Source organism: Vombatus ursinus, unplaced genomic scaffold (genome assembly GCF_900497805.2).
Source record: "Vombatus ursinus unplaced genomic scaffold, bare-nosed wombat genome assembly UNPS02015175.1, whole genome shotgun sequence".
Classification (NCBI taxonomy): domain Eukaryota; kingdom Metazoa; phylum Chordata; class Mammalia; order Diprotodontia; family Vombatidae; genus Vombatus; species Vombatus ursinus.
Window position 1 is genome coordinate 24,452,338 of NW_020954953.1, and position 18,022 is coordinate 24,470,359.

The window sequence follows — 18,022 nt, forward strand, 5'->3', positions numbered from 1 at the left end:
AGATAGATAGATAGATAGATAGATAGATAGATAGATAGATAGATAGAAAGATAGAGACAGAGAGAAAAAGAAAGAGAGAGAGCACACACAACCTGAAAACCTTTGGAAGACTGAATTCTTCCCCCATCCTCCAACAGCCACCATGAGGCAAGGAACAGTTAGAGCTGGACCTAGAGATGTACTTCTTCAACACGTCCCTATTGAGGCCTGAGATACACTGAAGAGCTGGGGGATCTAGAAGCAGTGACCTTGATCTCTAAGTATTTGTGAAAGCAATGAAAATCTGGAGGAGCATGCTACTCAGCCTAGTGTTCATCCACTAGGACCCTGACAACTCTGTAGTCAGAAAGAATGGAAGTTTATTATAAGATTCTGAACTTCTGGGTTTGATTTTCTCTTCTTCCAGTGCTGAAGTAAAGAGGTTAAAATGTGAGGAACTTGGTTACATACAATCTGAGAAACTTCACTTTGGAAAGTTAGAACTGGAAGTAAGACTGTATGCTTTGTCTAGTACCTATATCTAGTACTTTTGAACATTATATACCTATATCTATGCTTCTATCCAATCCAAATAAATTGTTTGTTAAACTATGATCTTAGGTTGAGGTGGAGTGGAATAACTCAATGAGACTTGAAAAGAAGGAGAATTACATGTTTTAGGACTTTTTCCACGTATCAATAATTTATGATGATTTTTTTTCTCTCTAAAAATACTGTTTTTCATACAGGATGGCTCTTTAGGAAATGGAGGGGAAAAGACAATTGGGATAACTATAGTGATGTAAGAAAGAGAAAATATAAATAAAAACTATTTTTAAAAAAGAAAAGGAAAATGAGGAATAGCCGGTGAGTGAGGGAGGAGCCGTATGAATTGTATATCAAGATTGATAGATACACCTTGGTAAGAGCATCAGAAGTAGCAACGAGCAGTGGAATTATTAGTGACTGACAATTATTAGTGATTGACCTGCCTGAGAACAATGACCATAGACAGAACATGGTAAACAAAAATATATTAGATTTTTAAACTGAAATGCTTTCTTAATTAGACTAATAAAAGTTGTCCTTATTTCACAGCACATCAGAAAATAAGTGATATATCAAGACTAAGTTCGCTTCAGGGTGAATCTCTTCATATTTTATAATATGAGTAAAACCTACTGTTTTGTCAGGAACAAAACAAAAAAATGGGTATTTCATAACCCTTTTAAAATATTTTATCTTTTATATGCTGGTAGACATATAATGATCCTTCTCCACCTCTCCAAACTCCTCTATGTTCTTAGTTTCAAAGTACATTGAGATCCTCATCAAAAAAGACATAGAAGTACAAATTACTGTTACTAAATGAACCAGGCAGCCCTTGAACTTTAAAAGTTTCAGAGCCGGCTGGTAATTAGCTACTAATAAGGACTCTGTCATTTGAAGCTGAAGAACATGTTTTTTAGGAATTTAACAAGGTTCTTGAGATTTCACACTGGTGTTCCTAGTTTGCAAAGCAGAAGGTGGTACCAACCTGACATTTTGAAAGCTCCTTGTTTACAGCGGTGACCAGTCAGTGGAAAATAAATAAGAAAGATAAAACCCCAATCATCTGCCCTTCTTTCCTTTGAGACGGTAGGAAGATTCCAACCACACTTCGGAGGGAAGACAACTAAGAAAAATTCTTTCTAGGAACTGCAAAGCTATCTGGAGGAGATGCATGAAAACAGGACTCATAGTAGCAATGCACACTGTATTTCTAATAATTAGAGGCTCTTCATTCAATGTACAGGTTTGGGGAATTCTGCTTTTGTTGTTGTTATTATTGTTCTTAGTTTCCTATCTGAGCCAGGATGGAGGTGCAGGGGTCACTCACAAGCCTGATACCAATACTGACAGACACAAAAGCTTCAACCTGAAGTTTTTCAGACATGGGATGGTTTGCCATGTCTGAAACAGCTCGATGGCCCTCTCCCCCTAGGGACTTACCATGTTGTTGCAAAAATTAGTGAAGAAACCTGATTGCTTTTCTATCCTGCAGATTACAACTCCCAACTGTATATGATCCAGTAGCCTCATTCCCCACTACAACAGGGACTACAAGCACATATACCATCATGCCCTGTAATCTGCAACATTCTTGAAAATCATGGATTTAGAGCTGGTAGGGACCCTAAAGACCTATCACAGAGGTTCCTAACTTTTTTTTTTTTGGTTATGGACAGTCTGGTGAAGCCTATGCACTTCTTCTCTGAAAAATGTTTTAAAATTTATGAAATAAAATATAGGATTGCAAAAGACACCCATTATATTGCAATATAACTAGCAAAATATTTTTCTTAAATAAGTTCAAAGACTCTCAGATTAAGAATTCATGATCTAATCCCAACTCCTTCATTTTACAGACAAAGAAAATAAAGTCCAAAGAAACTAGGCCTTTCATAAGCTGGCTACAGAGTAGAAGACATAAAACTGGAGATGAAGAATAAGAGGGGACAAGAAAGAATCTTTGTCTTGTAATATCTAAATTTCTGGCTTTACTTTCTTTGATCTTACTACAGAGGGGGAAAATACACACAACACACATCCACAGATCAATCTCTATAGCTCTAAGATGCCAATGATGATCAAGTTGTGTGCCTGCCTTTGTGAACAGTCTGGAGTCATTTGTATTTTCTTATTTGTTCCTTACTCTTGGGTAGGTTCAATTTTTTCCGGAAAATTGACAGAAAAAATGAAATGGGCATAATTTCCTCATTTCATCTGAGAAAAAATTGGGAGCAATTTGGTTCTTAAATAACACTAAAACCAAGGCTTTTAAAGATTCATTTCACTACAATATTTAATTTTCAGATAATTCCTCCGCATTTATTTGTATTTTTCCTTAGTCAAGCATTCCTGGTTTTCCATGAACTGGAAGTACTCTAATTATTTGACTTCATTTTTTACTGTTGTTTAGTCATTTCAGTCATGTCCGACACTTCGTGACCCTATTTGGGCTTTTTTTTGGCAAAGATACTGGAATGGTTTGCCATTTGCTTCTCTAACTCATTTTACAGACAAGGAAACTGAGGCAAACAGGGTCACACAGCTAGCAAGTATCTGAGGCCATATTTGAACTCAAGATGAATCTTCCTGACTCCTGGCCTAGCACTCTATCCACTGTACCACCTGGTTGCACTTCAGTTTTAATAGTTTCCAAAACACTCCCTCCACTAGACCATACCTTTTCCCTTAAACTTCTCAGTTTCCTGCTTCCATATTTCTACTCATGCTGGTTTCTATTCCCATGATACTTCCCTCCTCTTCTACCTGACAATCCAAATTCTATACTCCCTTAAAAGCTCATTCAAATATAACTAATAACCTCTAAGAAGCCTTCCCTTATTCATCACACCACAGACACTACAAAATGATCTTTCCTTTATTGTGCATTTCTCTAGCTCTTATCTAGAATGTCTATTTCACAGCATATGACTATATGATGGCTATATTTTGTCTTAAAACTTCTTTCAAGGAGTTTTGTGTCTATATGTCCCATTCTTCATAATAAGATTGTGTATTCTTCAACAGCAGACACTTTTTGCTTTTGTATTCCACAAACACCTAGTAGAGGTCTACGCAGACAGTAGGTATTCAACAGATGTCCTAACTGAATTAAAATTTTATGGCATATCCTTTAGCTGCCTTTGTATCTTCTATTTTGCTCTTCTCTTATGCCCCCTGACATCCTGTGTAATGGCTACTATAACTGACTGCTTTCCAGTTTACTCATTTGTTCCTTTAATTATATAAAGCAAGCTTTCTGAGAGAAGTAACTATTTTATGGTTATCTTATATTCCAGCTCCTTGTTTCCCAGTCCTGGCCAGCTTACAATGGTTCTTCTCTTGGCCTCATCTCTTTGCCCCTAAACTATGCCTCCCATTCATTTCGGACCATCTCACTGAATCCTAGGATTCAAAGAAACATCCCAGCTCTTTTCTTCTGTGTCTTCTAATCTTCCTCTAGGGTAATCAAGACAGGTAACTTAAATTTAGGATATTCCATAAAAGATCTCCAAAAGAGAGATGGGGAGGGATTTTTCCAGCAGATCCTGGTACAGGCAACAGTGCAAAAAGATTTTTTTAAAAACTCTAATAACGTTTATCTCTCCCAACCTAACACAAAGGTTTCTTGTGGCAGGAACTTAAAAGACTATTGAATGGATGGTCAAAAGAATGAATGAATGAGATCTGAACTGCTCAGATCTAGTGAAAGTAGATGTGTTTGAGGGATTCAATCATTCAATAACAAAATCAATGGAAAGATTAAAATAGGCATAATTTCCTCATTTCATCTGTAGAAAAGTAAGAAGCAATTTGGTTCTTAAAGAATGCGTAAAGATTCATAGTTTTCATTATAACATTTAATTTGCAGAACCCTCACATATGCCCACTTGAGGTCACAGTCAGCCCCTCAAGACTTTCTCCAGTGTCTCTGTACACAAATAAATATGGCTGTTTGTATTTTAACAAATCCAGTTTTAAAAGAGTATTTTAATAAATGAACATAATTAGGCTAGCCAAATATCATCTATATAAGAATTCAATTCTTACATAAAATTGCTTGGTTTTTAATTCTCAGAAACCAGTATTTAATTTGAAATTTGGCAAAGACTGACAGTTAAAATTTTAATAGACTACTGCCTAATTAAAACCAATAAAAATGAGTGTCCAACACTGTGTCTGAATACTAACACACCAGAATGAAAACCTGAGCCCATATATGACTTGAATTTATTATGTTGGTCACCCAAGTGAGCAATCGAAGCTTCTTGATTTAAGAAGCTAATTGATAGACTTGACTTTCATATTAAGGTAGACCATTCCATATAGTTAAGAATGGTATTAGTCTAGAGGTGCAGGAAGTAATCACATTAGGTATTCATGGCTGTAGTATTAGGTGATGGTTTTATAAACACTGGATCCAAAAGAAGTTACATTAACCATGTATTCACCCTTGGTGCCAGGACTCCTGACTCTTAAGGTCCTGACTCTAAGCAAGTTCTGACATTCAGGAAGTAATATCATTTGAGAAAATGATCTAGAACTGTAAGATATATCCTTCTCTGGGGTGAGAGGGATTTTAGGGTACTAAAAGAAAAGTATAACTTGGATTTTCTTGATTAGATCTGGGGCTTAGTCATCATTCAAAATGTTTTACTCAACCACGAGTTGTCTTTCCATTTTGCATCAGTACACATTTTCAAAGTTTTTCTCCCTGATGCTGTCCTTTTTCTCAGTCAGCACAATTTTATTTTACAAGAGAAATATGTGAAAAATCATTTAAAGATATAATAATGGTATGAGTACAGGAATCTTTCCTTCCCCAAATGGTCTACAGGTCAAGCAATATATCAATGTCTACTTTGGAAGGTCAGTTTCAACCAGTTCAATTAGGTCTTCAGAAATCCATTAAACAACTAAGTGCACTTCCTAGAATAAGATCCTTTGCCCGCAGGTTTGAATGGTATTAGAATTCCATTAAACTTCCCCATCTCAGCTAAATTCTCTCTTTACTTACCTAGACCTTGGGTTAATACAAATAATGTGTTGTTCAACACCCTTGAATGTTTACATATGTTTGGAAAGACCCTTACTTTAGCTCTCATAGAAACATGTGTCCTTGCTGTGTTTAGACTCTCCAGATCTTTTCTCCTATAAGAAAAAGGTCCTGAGGCATTTCTTTGGACTATCCAGATTTTATGTGTTCAATTTTACCTGATTTTAACCAATCCCTATAACTAAGAGTCTCTCTTTGTTTATACCCTAACTTTTAATAAAATAGGATAAATTTTTGTAAATTATGGTATTGTCTGTACATGTGTGTCTGTACATCTATAAACACATACAAAATGAAATAGAAGAAAGATGGGAACTTGTCAATTTGCCTCCCTCAGAAACTCCCTTTTCTTTCATTTTCTAGTGGTTCTACCACCAGTCTATAATGTAAAAATCTGTGCCAAAAATCATTTGCATTTAAGACTTACTGCCTTAATCACATTTGATTCACTTTCCTTATCTTGACTGACCTAACTATTCTGAAAACCTTGAGATCATTAATAATTCCATTTTTTACTTCCATTGTTGCAATACTTCCTTCAAATATTTTATAATCCTTTGTTTACATCTCTTGTACTGGATAGTTTCTTCAGTAAGTGTGGAGCAACTATTCTTTTTACCTGTTTGATATAGTAATACAATTATAAAGCTATTTTTCTTAGTATACTGATCTATAATATTTTCATTCCATAAAAGTCATATTATAGAATAAGCTGTATCACTATAATTTTAAATTAAACATTACAAACTATATACAGTAATTTTAATATAATCCCAATACTTCCTTTGTTCCAAGAAAGATCTGTCTTCTGAAGATCTGTGTATTCGCAGTATAAAGTACGAATCAGGAAATATATGAGCTGAGAAACAGAATAGGGAAAGTGAAAACTGTCCTAGCTTTTACTGAGGTTTAAAAGTATGCATTTATGCTATCTCATTCATACCCAGTCCTTAATAGGAACAAATTTAACAGTCTGAACTTGAAAGAATCACATGGGACATATGCTACATTTAGTGTATTGTGAGCTCAATATAGGGGCAGGGTCAGCTGGGTAGTGCAGAGGATAGGGTTCTAAGTCTAAAGTCAGGAAGACTCATCTTTATGAGTTTAAATCTGGCCTCAGACACTCAATAGATGTGTGACCCTGGGCAACTCACTTAACTTTATTTGCCTCAGTTTCTTCAACTGAAAATGAGCTGGAGAAGGAAATGGTGAACCACTCTAGTATCTTTGCTAAGAAAGTCCCAAATGGGGTCACGAAGAGTTGGACACAACTTAAATGACTGAACAACTAGAAGAACTCAATTGAAGTTCGATGAGTGTGATGTGGGAAAGAAAAAAAGAAATGTAACGTTAGTCTACAGCCCAGGAGTTGGGAACTTGCAGCCTCGAGGCCACATGAGGCCCTCCAGGTGTGGCCCTTCCCAAACTTCACAGAATAGAAGTAAAACATCCAAAACAAGAGATGACTTTTAGTTCTTTTTTTCTTCGTAAACAATAGCTCTATGAACCTTTGACCTTACCAAAATATATCTAGGGCACTGGGTCCACTTCTGAGACAACACAATTTAGGCAAGGGACCACCAAAGGAGAGATCAGCCAGGACACTGAGGTGGGCTATAAATGGGCTTCTCCGGGCTTCAGTTTCCTCATCTGTAAAATGAGAAACAGGTGGCTTCAGAGGTCCCTCCCAGCTGTCTATCTGTGATCCTACGATCTTATATATATGAAGACCTAGCAGAAACATAGTTTGCTACCTTCATATACTTTCAGTGTAGTCCTGGACAGAGACATTCTACTTGTTTTGATTAACCCAGGATGGCAGAACTAGGAACTGCTAGAGGGGCAGACCAGCTCAACAGAAAGAAAACTGTATTAATCATTACAGCTATCCTATAGGAAATCTGTCTTCTTTGGGAGAAAGTGAACTCCCTTTCAATGGAGAAATTCAACAACCACCAGTTGGAGATAGTGAAAAAGGATCTTATGCTTTCAATATGGGTTGGATTAGATGACTTCCAAGCTACCATTCAAGTTCAATACTAAGTGTAGACTTACAATTAGTAGGCAAGACATGGATGAGAAGGAACATTGGAACAAGATAAGAGAATCAGGAGATATGATAGAATCCAAGTGGAAAGTGCAGTGGTCAACAGTATTAAATGCAGAAGAAAAGTCAAGAAGGATAAAAACTGAGATAAGTCATTAGATGGTTCCTATTACCTTTTTCTTTTAAAAACGCAATTTGATTTTATTTTCAGTAACAAATTCCCTCCCCACCTCAATCCTGTGTCCTACCCACTGAGAAGGTAAGAAAAACAAAACCCATTACAAATATGTAGAGTTATGCAAAACAAATTCTTGCATTAGCTATATCTTCCTACCCCCCCCAAAAAAAAGAAAGAAAAGGAGAAGAAAATATGCTTCAATATGCATTATGAATCTATCAGTTCTCTATCTGGAGAGTATGTATCATCATGAGTCCCTTGGAATTATGGTGTATAACTGTTTTGATCAAAGTTTCTAAGACTTTCAAAGTTGATTATCTGTATAGTACTGTTGTTACAGTATAAATTATTCTCTCTGTTCTGTTCAATTCACACTGTATCAGTTCATGCAAGTCTTCCCAGGTTTTTCTGAAACCACTCCCTTCATCATTTCTCACAGCACAACAGTATTCCGTTACATTCATATAATATAACTTGTTCAATCATTCACCAATTGATGGGCATTTCATCAGTTTTCAATTCTTTGCCACCACAAAAAGAGCTGCTATATATTTTTTTCCCTACATAAAGAGTTCTCTTCCTTTCTTCGACTTCTTTGAGGTTTATGTCTAGTAGTGGTATCAAAAGTTATGAACACTTTAGGGCAAAGTTCCAAACTGCTTTCCAGAATGGTTGGGCAAGTTCATAGTTCCACCAATAGTACATTAAAATATGTATTTTCACATAGCTCCTCCAGCATTTGTAATTTTCTCTTTTTGTCAATTTAGCCAATCTGATGAGTGTTATTACCATTTTCTTAAGGAACTAACTGCCCCTATCTCATCATAAACAAGGTCATTTAACAATGTTTTTTCAAAGAGTCATTTAACAATTTTAAGTGGCGTATGTCTGTAAATGGAAATTAATGGAATATAAACTATTTAGAAATTTTTGTTGCTTCATCCAGATGGTATCAGTCTTTTAGGAAATTTAGTTGGCTGCAGTATAGCTTCTGTATTTCTAAATATAATTACTCTCAACAGGTTGAAATTCAAACAGTCCAAAGTATGTCTAAAAATTGTCATGTTCTAAAAAAAATATAACAGCATACATTGAAACACTAGAACTAATAATGATATGTTTGGTAGCCTCTCTTTTTCAAAAAGTAGGAATTAAGATCGCCATCTCTTGGAAAGTATTTTTCTTTTTAATGATGCTGATTCTGTTTACCCAGTAACTCTTTGTTCCCCGCCAATGTTCTCAAGTATTACACAAATTCTCATAACTCAGAGCAAATAAAGGATGAAACATCATGACACACAGGGATGAAACATCATAAAACAAAGCAATCAAGATATGGAAATGCCAACATAGATTTGTGTCATAAGGGAAAAAATATCATTTCTAATGAAGAAACAGGAAATTACCTCTCCCATCCCCCAATTAATGGAATTAACTCTCTCTCCAAGGTTGTTCCAGCTCTATAATTTAGAACAAGTAATGTTCATAATATGCTACCCGCTTCTGGGCTCCAATCCCATAGCAAATTCCCAAGCTATCAGTACATGCCAGTTGAGGCAGCTGAAATCAGATTGAGCAAAGAAGTTAGTTTATACATCACATGATTTGCACATATGTATCATGTGATTCAACTATATAGCTGTTAGAGATACCATTTGTATTGCATGTGCATGCACACACACACACACACACACACATACACACACAGAGTTTTATTTTTTTTCCTAAAGGAAAAACAGCAAGGCATAAAATATCCTGATACATTGCAATAAAATACTTGTTAAATTGAGAAAGTTACAAAGATAGATCTTGTTTAGATAAAGACCCCGCTGGGAAATAAATTGTTCCACTGTATCCCTAAATCTTGTGACATATTATTAATGTACTAAAAGCCTGTCCAACAGCTATGGATGTTAGGAGCTACTTAATAAAAGAAATTACCTGCAGACACAGAGTGGATTAAATGATACATATTTCAATGTCTATTTAGGAAAAATCTTGGTCAGAATATTTTACTTCTGGACCTTTAACCCTACCCTTCTCTATTTAGGGAGAAAAAAAAAGAAGCAATAATTTAAGATGTGTGAAATGACTAAATTTTCATTCCTTTCATCAGGAAAGGTCTGGAGTAAGGTGCTCCAATGTAATTTGAAAGAAGTGAAAAAATACTTAATATATATGTGTAGCAACTTTTTGAGAGAGTCAGTAATGATGTAAGAATCTCTGAGTTGGTAAAATGATGGGTTCCAAAGATGGTTAGGCAACCTTTTTGATCATTAAAAACTGAAACCTTTTTAATAAAATTAAATTGTGTATGTTCTGATATACTTTCTTCTTTACCTATCATGAAGTAAGCAAACATCCCGGAAGATTATCCTATATAACGAAATCAGAAAGGCATAGCAATATAATTCTAAATACATACATCCTTAAAAATCCAAGTAAAGGAAGTCTTATAGAGACATATCTGTATACAATATCCAGCAGACCTATATACTCTCTCGAGTCCAGGAAAAAACTCTGGGAGAATGGTTCACTTCCCATTTTTGCTCTCCCCAGCTGTGTGACCTCAGACAAATCAATTTAACCCTGTTGGTCTCAGTATCCACTTACTTAAAATGAAGTCTAAAGCCCTCATATTCTCTTTTTTCATGAATATTGAAGCTAGGGAAAGGAATTAACATTTATATAGTGCCTTTTGTGGGCCAGGCACCATGCTAAGAGCTTTTTACCAGTAACTCACTTGATCAAATATTATTTCATCTGACAAGAAAAGTAGTAACTACAAATAAGAAACTGTGCCTGGAAATATATATGACAGAATTTTAAGAACAAGAAAAGCATTAAAAGGGTCAATAAGGCCACAAATACAGTTCTTTGGAAGGTAGGCTAAGATCATCATTTGCTTTGCAAATGTCAAAAACAAGATATATGTTCAGGAGGCCATTTTGGGATTTGAGGAGGTTTTGCATATTCATGATAGCTCTGCCAATCGGTTTATACTCTAGGCTTGTAAAAATCAATCAATCAATCAATCAATCAGTCAACAAGCATTTTTAAGTAACATTTTAAAGTGCTGGCACTTTGACTTAGAGAAGAGGTCCTTAACCTGGAGTCTGTGAACTTTTTTTTTTAATATTTTGATAACTATTTTTATATTAGTTTCTTTTTTAAATTCTTTGCTTTTTATTTTACAAATTTAAAAGCATTATTCTGAGAAGGGGCCCTCAGGCTTTCCAAGACCACCAAAGGTGTTCATGACATAAAGATAGTTAAGAACCTCTGATTTGGTGGGTCAAGAGCCAGCAGGAAGATCTGGGTTCAAGTCCTTCCTTTGTCACTGATGGGCTATGGGAACCTGGGCATGTCATTAATATCTCAATGGTCTAAGCAACTCTTTAAGATTATAAATTAAGTCATAATTTTATAAAAGTTGCTGAGACCATATTGAAATGGTAGAGAGTTTTTTTATGATGGAATTCCCTATACTAATGAAATTAGGTCCAATTCCTGATCCTAATAACTCAGTCCCCTAATAACTCAGTCTCTGCTAGGTGGCAGAGTGGATATACCACTGAGCAGCTTCCAAAACCCACCATCCTTCACTCTCCAGAAATTACCTGCAGGCCCTCATGGCTTGCCTTTCAAACTCCATTTTGAGGTCCCCTTTAAGTATCATCTTCTTCCATTAGAATATAAACTCCTTGAGGGCAGGGGCTCTTGGTTTTGCTTATATTATATCTCCCAGGAAATGGTACAGTGCTTCATTTTTTGCTTTTTGTCTTACTTAAACTATTTTCCTTGAATTTATGACCAAACAAAAGATAGAGAACATTATGAAATGTAAAATGGATATTTTTTAGTACATTAAATTAAAAAGGTTTTGCACAAACAAAGCCAATGCAACCAAGATTAGAAGAAAAGCAGAAAGGTGGGAAAAATTTTTCACAGTCAATGTTTCTGATAAAGGCCTCATTTCTCAAATATATAGATAACTGAGTCAACTTTATAAGAATACAAGTCATCTCCCAATTGATAAATGGTCAAAGGATATGAACAGGCAGTTTTCAGATGAAGAAATTAAAACTATCTATAGTCATATTAAAAATGCTCTAAATCACTATTGATTGGAGAAATGCAAATTAAAACAACTCTGAGGTACTACCTCATGCCTATCAGATTGGCTAATACAAATGAAAAGGGAAATGATAAATGCCGAAGATGTGGGAAAATTTGAACACTAATGCATTGTTGGTGGAGTTGTGAACTGATCCAACCATTCTGGAGAGCAATTTGGAACTAGTCCCAAAGGGCTATAAAACTATGCATACCCTTTGATCCAGCAACACCACTACTAGGTCGATGTTCCAAAGAGATCATAAAAAAAGGAAAAGGACCCATATATACAAAAACATTTATAGCAGATCTTTTGTGGTGGCAAAGAATTGAAAATTGAGAGGCTGCCCATCAATTGGGGAATGGCTGAACAAGTTTTGGTATATGGATGTAATGGAATACTATTGTGCTATAAGAAATGATGAGCAGGAGGATTTAAAAAAAAAACCTGGACTTACATGAACTGATGCTGAGTGAAGTGAGCAGAACCAGGAGAAGATTGTACACAGTAACAGCAACACTGTGCGATGATCAACTATCATAGGCTTGCCTCTTCTCAGCAACACAACGATCCAAGACAATTCCAAGACTCATGATGGAAAAGTTATCCACATCCAGAGAAAGAACTATGGAGCCTGAATGCAGACTGAAGCATGCTATTTTCACTTTTTTTATTTTTTCTTTCTTGTGGATTTTCCTTTTTGTTCTGATTCTTCCTTCACAACATGACCAATGTGGAAATATGTTTACTATGAATGTATATGTATAGCCTGTATCAGATTGCATGCCATCACGGGGAGGGGAAAGAGAGGGAGGGAGAAAAATTTGGAAATCAAAATCTTTATAAATGTGAATGTTGAAAACTATCTTTACATGTAATTGGAAAAAAATACTATTAAGTGGGAAAAAATAAAATATGGAAAATAATAATAAAAATAAACAATTTCCACTAAAGATGTCATGCTTTGTATCAATGATTCTTTGGTGGTTAATATTATTGTGTTAGTGGCATATTTTAAATACAGAACAACTTTCCATTCATACAACAAATCCTCTAGTGTTTTTACTATACTTTGGCCTATTTTATATATTTTTAGTAGATGAATAAGCCACAAGTGGAGAATTGCATCAAAAGTTTCATGATGATCAATAAAAGTGATACAAATGTCACAGTCCTTTTGGATAGCTTGGTTAATAATCACTGAATCAATAACAACACCCCCGTATGCATCCAGGAAGCTTTTCTGTCATATCCTTTTTGATCCTTGGCCAATGTATTGTTTCCTTGCAAGTGTTCATGGATTTTTAGTGATACAAACTGTGAATGCTTTTTATAAAGTACATAACTACATAATGGGCCTATAACTGGACAGTTCACTTGTCTTCCTGTTTTGGGGTAACAAATATGCGATATCTTTTAAGAAATGTGGGACCAAGATTGTGTCTAAGAGAAAGCTGGTAGAATGCTTTAATTACTACTTTACTCCTATGCTACTGCTCAATGGTTGACCCAGTAATTACCCAGACGTTCCACTTTCCTGTTCTGCAGAGAAGTGTCTTAGCATACTGCTCTGTTCTTCATTCTATTGACTGAGGCATAAGCTTTTAGTTTCATGATTGTTCCAATTATTATTTCCTTTACGTAGGACTTGTGACCAGCACTTAGCACAGTGCCCACAATACAGTAGGCACTTAATAAATGTTTACTGATTGATTGTCGAGTTAGATTACCAGAAATTTTCTCTCTGCTCCCTCAATGTTCCTTCTCTCCTCTGATTTCTTTGCTTCTTTGGACTCTAGTTAAGTTTTTGATAGATAGCAAATGGTTAGTTCTTTGATTTTTATCTTTAAATTGCTTTAACCTTTTCACTTTTGCTTTCAATTGCCAATTAAGGAAATCTAGAATATCCAATATACCTTCCTTTTCCAAGTGCCTTAATTACAAAATATGACATCCAAGTATTCTATTCCATATACCAGCTAGATATAAACACAATATTTGAATTCTATTTCTGGGGTCATCAATAACTTCTTCAAGTTTCCTGTCATAGTGGTGTTTGAAAGTTATCCTCAGGAGTATTCATTGATAACTTCAGATTTTACCACCATTCCTCAGCTGTCTCCTCCTTTCAGCTCTCTTGCCCCCTTTTCCCATTGGCAAGTGCCTCTCAGAACCTCTATTTTGAGGAAGGACCCAGGAAACTGCCTCTATACCTCCCTAATATATTTCATTAACCCTCTCCTCACCTCTTTTCAGATCCATTTTATGTATTGTCTTACCTCTTTAGAATATAAGCTCCTTGAGGGTAGAGATTGTCTTTCATTTTGCTTGTGTTATTTTTATTCCCATCCTTTAGCATAGTATCTGGTACATAGGAAGTGCTTAAAAAATGCTTGGTGACATGTTTATTGACTCTACCTTTCTTCCCATGGATCTTACTGTGGCAGTGGCCATAGGCTTCTGTGTGCAGATCCTGAAATGTTTTTACATTTTACCATCAATTCTTGCAGGAAAACACATTCACTGATGATGACTACAGCAAAAGTCAGATTTTTTAAAATTATTTTGTTTAGATCTGGTTGATCCAATACTTAGATTCATTATGTTAAACTCAACAAATGCTTTTTCAAAATTCCTAACTATGCCCATCTCTTTTTCAAAATCATTTAAGACATTAAAGATTATTTAAAGACATTAAGATATTGTTTTCAGCATATCTAATTATCAGGTTTAATACTTTGAGTTAGCATTAAATTAAAATGTTCAATGATGTCAAGTTCTCTAACATTTCCCTGGAGCTCCTCATTCTTATCTCATATTTCAGCAAATCTGAGTTTAGAGATGAAGTTATTTCTTATTATTTCTCTGTAGCTGTCTGAAATATGTAGTGATATAATTTGAAACTGAGAATACCTTTGATGAAACACAGCATATAGCATTTGTTTCTAACTAGTTTCACTTCTGTTCATCATAACAGTAGTATTAGCTAACATTTATATAATACTTAGCACTGTGCTATGAGCTTTATAATTATTATCTCATTTGATCTTCACAACAACCTGCAAAGTATGTACTATTATTATGCCCATCTTACAAATGAGGAAACCATAGCAGAGGTTAAGAGATTTGTTGAGGGTCTTACAGCTAGTAATTGTCAGAAGCCATATGTGAACTCAGGACTTCCAGACTCCAGGCCCAGTACTCTATCCATGGTGCCATTGGGTGTACTGGTGCATAATGAAGGTATTCATATCTTCAGTCCATTTCATGTGAACTTGTGGTTTGCCTGACTTAGAGGTCAGTCCTACAAAGCACTTTTTCTTTTTTTTTTGTTAGGCAATGGGGTTGAGTGACTTGCCCGAGGTCATGCAGCTAGTAAATGTTATGCGTCTGAGGCCGGATTTGAACTCAGGTCCTCCTGAATCCAGGGCCAGTGCTCTATCCACTGCACCACCTAGCTGCCCCTACAAAGCACTTCTAACAGAGTTGAATGCTGGTATTTTTTGGTGTCAGAAGATGGAGTGAAATTTGCTCTGCTCTCCTCTATGTCTAGCTGATCTTCATAATGGTTTTGAGTAAAGTCAACTTGTGGCTCTGTGCTATTCCATCTATTTGTGTAAATCTTAGAAAATTTAATTAGTGGTAATGGCAGAACCCAATTTATTTATTTGTTTGTTTTGTTTTGTTTGGTGAGGCAATTAGGGTTAAGTGAATTGCCCAGAGTCACACAGCTAGTGGGTGTTTTGTCTGAGGCAAGATTTGAACTCAGGTCCTCCTGGTTTCAGGGCAGGTGCTCTATTAACTATGCCACCTAGCTGCCCCAAAAATGTTCTCCAGAACCCAATTTATTAATAAGTCTTCAGAGCGACCCTAATGACATCACAGAGCATGATGCTGTCGAACATCACTGTGGCCAAAGTTCTTCTAATAGTCCGCATTTACATAATGCTTTAAGATTTGTAGTTCATGAATAATATCTCATTTTATCCCAACAACCCTAAAAGGTATGTGTTATTATTATTCTCATTTTAGAGATGTGGAAACTGAAACAAACAGAAGTAAAGAGACATGTCTGAAGTCATACTTGAAGTCAGGTCTTCCTGACTTTAGGACAAGTGATCTCTCTACTATGTCATTTTGCCACTGTTTCTCCCTCTGTCTTTCCTCCATCTCCATCTCCAGCCCCAGACCCAGCCCCACATGGATCATGAGTTGGACTTTGATGGTGCTACTAATTCTAATTCTACTACCGTCACCACCCCCACAGAACCTGGCACATACTAGGTGCTTAATAAATGTTTTTTGATTAACTAAGTGACCACCACTCTTTGAGAATGTTCCTGCTTCTTCCCCAATTTAAATCCCATGCTATTATATCACAGCTATGAGGATTTACAGAAAAAGATTACCAAGATAAATTTGCCAAAATGTAGAAAGGAAATTTGGGGGGACTGAAAAGATTCACGAGGTGGGGGGGCGTCACCATTATGATTTAAAAATATTTATAAGATAATTTAGTGAGTAGTAACCATATTTTGATCTGGATATATTCTTTTGTATCTAAGAATTGATACATCATCACACTGGAGTTTAGAGTTTTGGAATAAGAAAAAAATATTGCAGAAGGATGCTACTGGGTAAAAATATTTGAAAAACACCCCTCCAGTTAAATTGCCACAAGCATGTCCTGTACATCAGCTAAAAAAAAAAAATCACAGAGATACTGAATATATTATTCACATTCTTAAATTAATGCTTCTTCAGGTAAAAATCAAACTTTTAGAACTTTCTCCCATTTACAAATAAGAAGGTATGGCCACTAATGCAGGATAAATAATTTATACCAAGTCCCTTAGTGATTAGATATCAGACTATGGATTACAACTCAAAAGTCAGGAGGATGGAGGATCCAGGTTGTTATTTTGTCCACTTAACCACATCTCCATTTCATGATCTACTGCCACCAAAGAATATAAATTGAGGAAATTTAACAGCTTGGGGCATCTGTGTACAAGCATAAATTTTCTGGATGAACTATTGTAGAAACAATGTGTCTCAATCCACAGCTGTTACCTTAAAAAAAAATCATCACTTCTTTTCCACATGGTATTTTATATACTCTTTATTTCTGTCCTTGTCCCGTTCTTCAAGCTTATTCTTTATAAAGAAGCACCATCAGCAGCAAAAGATGAAAATGGCACCCCTAAAGAAAAGTATCTATCTCTGCATGGCCAGGTCCCATCATTGGGTCCCTAAGGGAAGGGGAATTCTCTTTTCCATCATATCCCTAAGATCCACAGTTCTTCCCCTTTCACTTTTCCTGTAGTACTCTGAGAATACATAAATTAACTAGTTACAATGAGCTTTTATTAAGCATTTACTATGTGTTAAGAACTATGACAAACTCTGGGGGTAAAAGTACAAAAGAAAGAAATAACTCTTACTTGCAAGATGACATTCTAATGTACAGACAAGTACACATATAAATACATATAGAAAAAAAAGAATGTAAGTACAAATATATGATAAGTAGTTAAATACAAGGTAGTTTGGGAGGCAGGGCACTAGCAATTAGGGATCCAGAAAAGTTTCATGCAAGAAGATGGTGCTTGACTTACAACTTTAAAGAAGAGTAAGGAGGTAAGGAGGGAGTACAATCCAGGCATACGGGAGGGTCAGTATGAAATCATGGCAACAAGAGAGAGTGTGCCACGTGTGAGGAATAGAGAAGCTTCCCTGGGTGGATCACAGAGTTTAGGAGGGCAAGTAATACTTGGTAAGGCTAGGAAGATAAGTTGAGGTCAGACTATGAAAGTCTCTAAAAGCTAAATGGAGGAGTATCTAATTTATCCTATAGAGCAATAAGAATTGTTGTAGGTGATGGAGTAGGAGAGTCACATGGTCATATTTTCACTTAAGGAAATTACTTTATTAGCACTGTATAGGATGGTCTAGAGTAGGGAGGGATGAGTAAGAGAGAACAATTGCAGTAAAACAGGCAAGATATAATGAGGACCTAAACTATGGTGGTAGCTGTTTGGTTGGGAGGCAGGGATCAGATGTACATGGAGGAAAAGGCAGTAAGAGGATCAT

General features: G+C 35.8%; 1 protein-coding gene across 1 annotated transcript in view; it reads right to left on the minus strand.

Annotated features, from left to right (window-relative positions):
* Window positions 1-18,022, minus strand: part of LOC114031408 (E3 ubiquitin-protein ligase parkin-like) — a 1,837,436-nt gene that overhangs the window by 610,366 nt on the left and 1,209,048 nt on the right. The gene's annotated exons all lie outside the window — the stretch shown is intronic.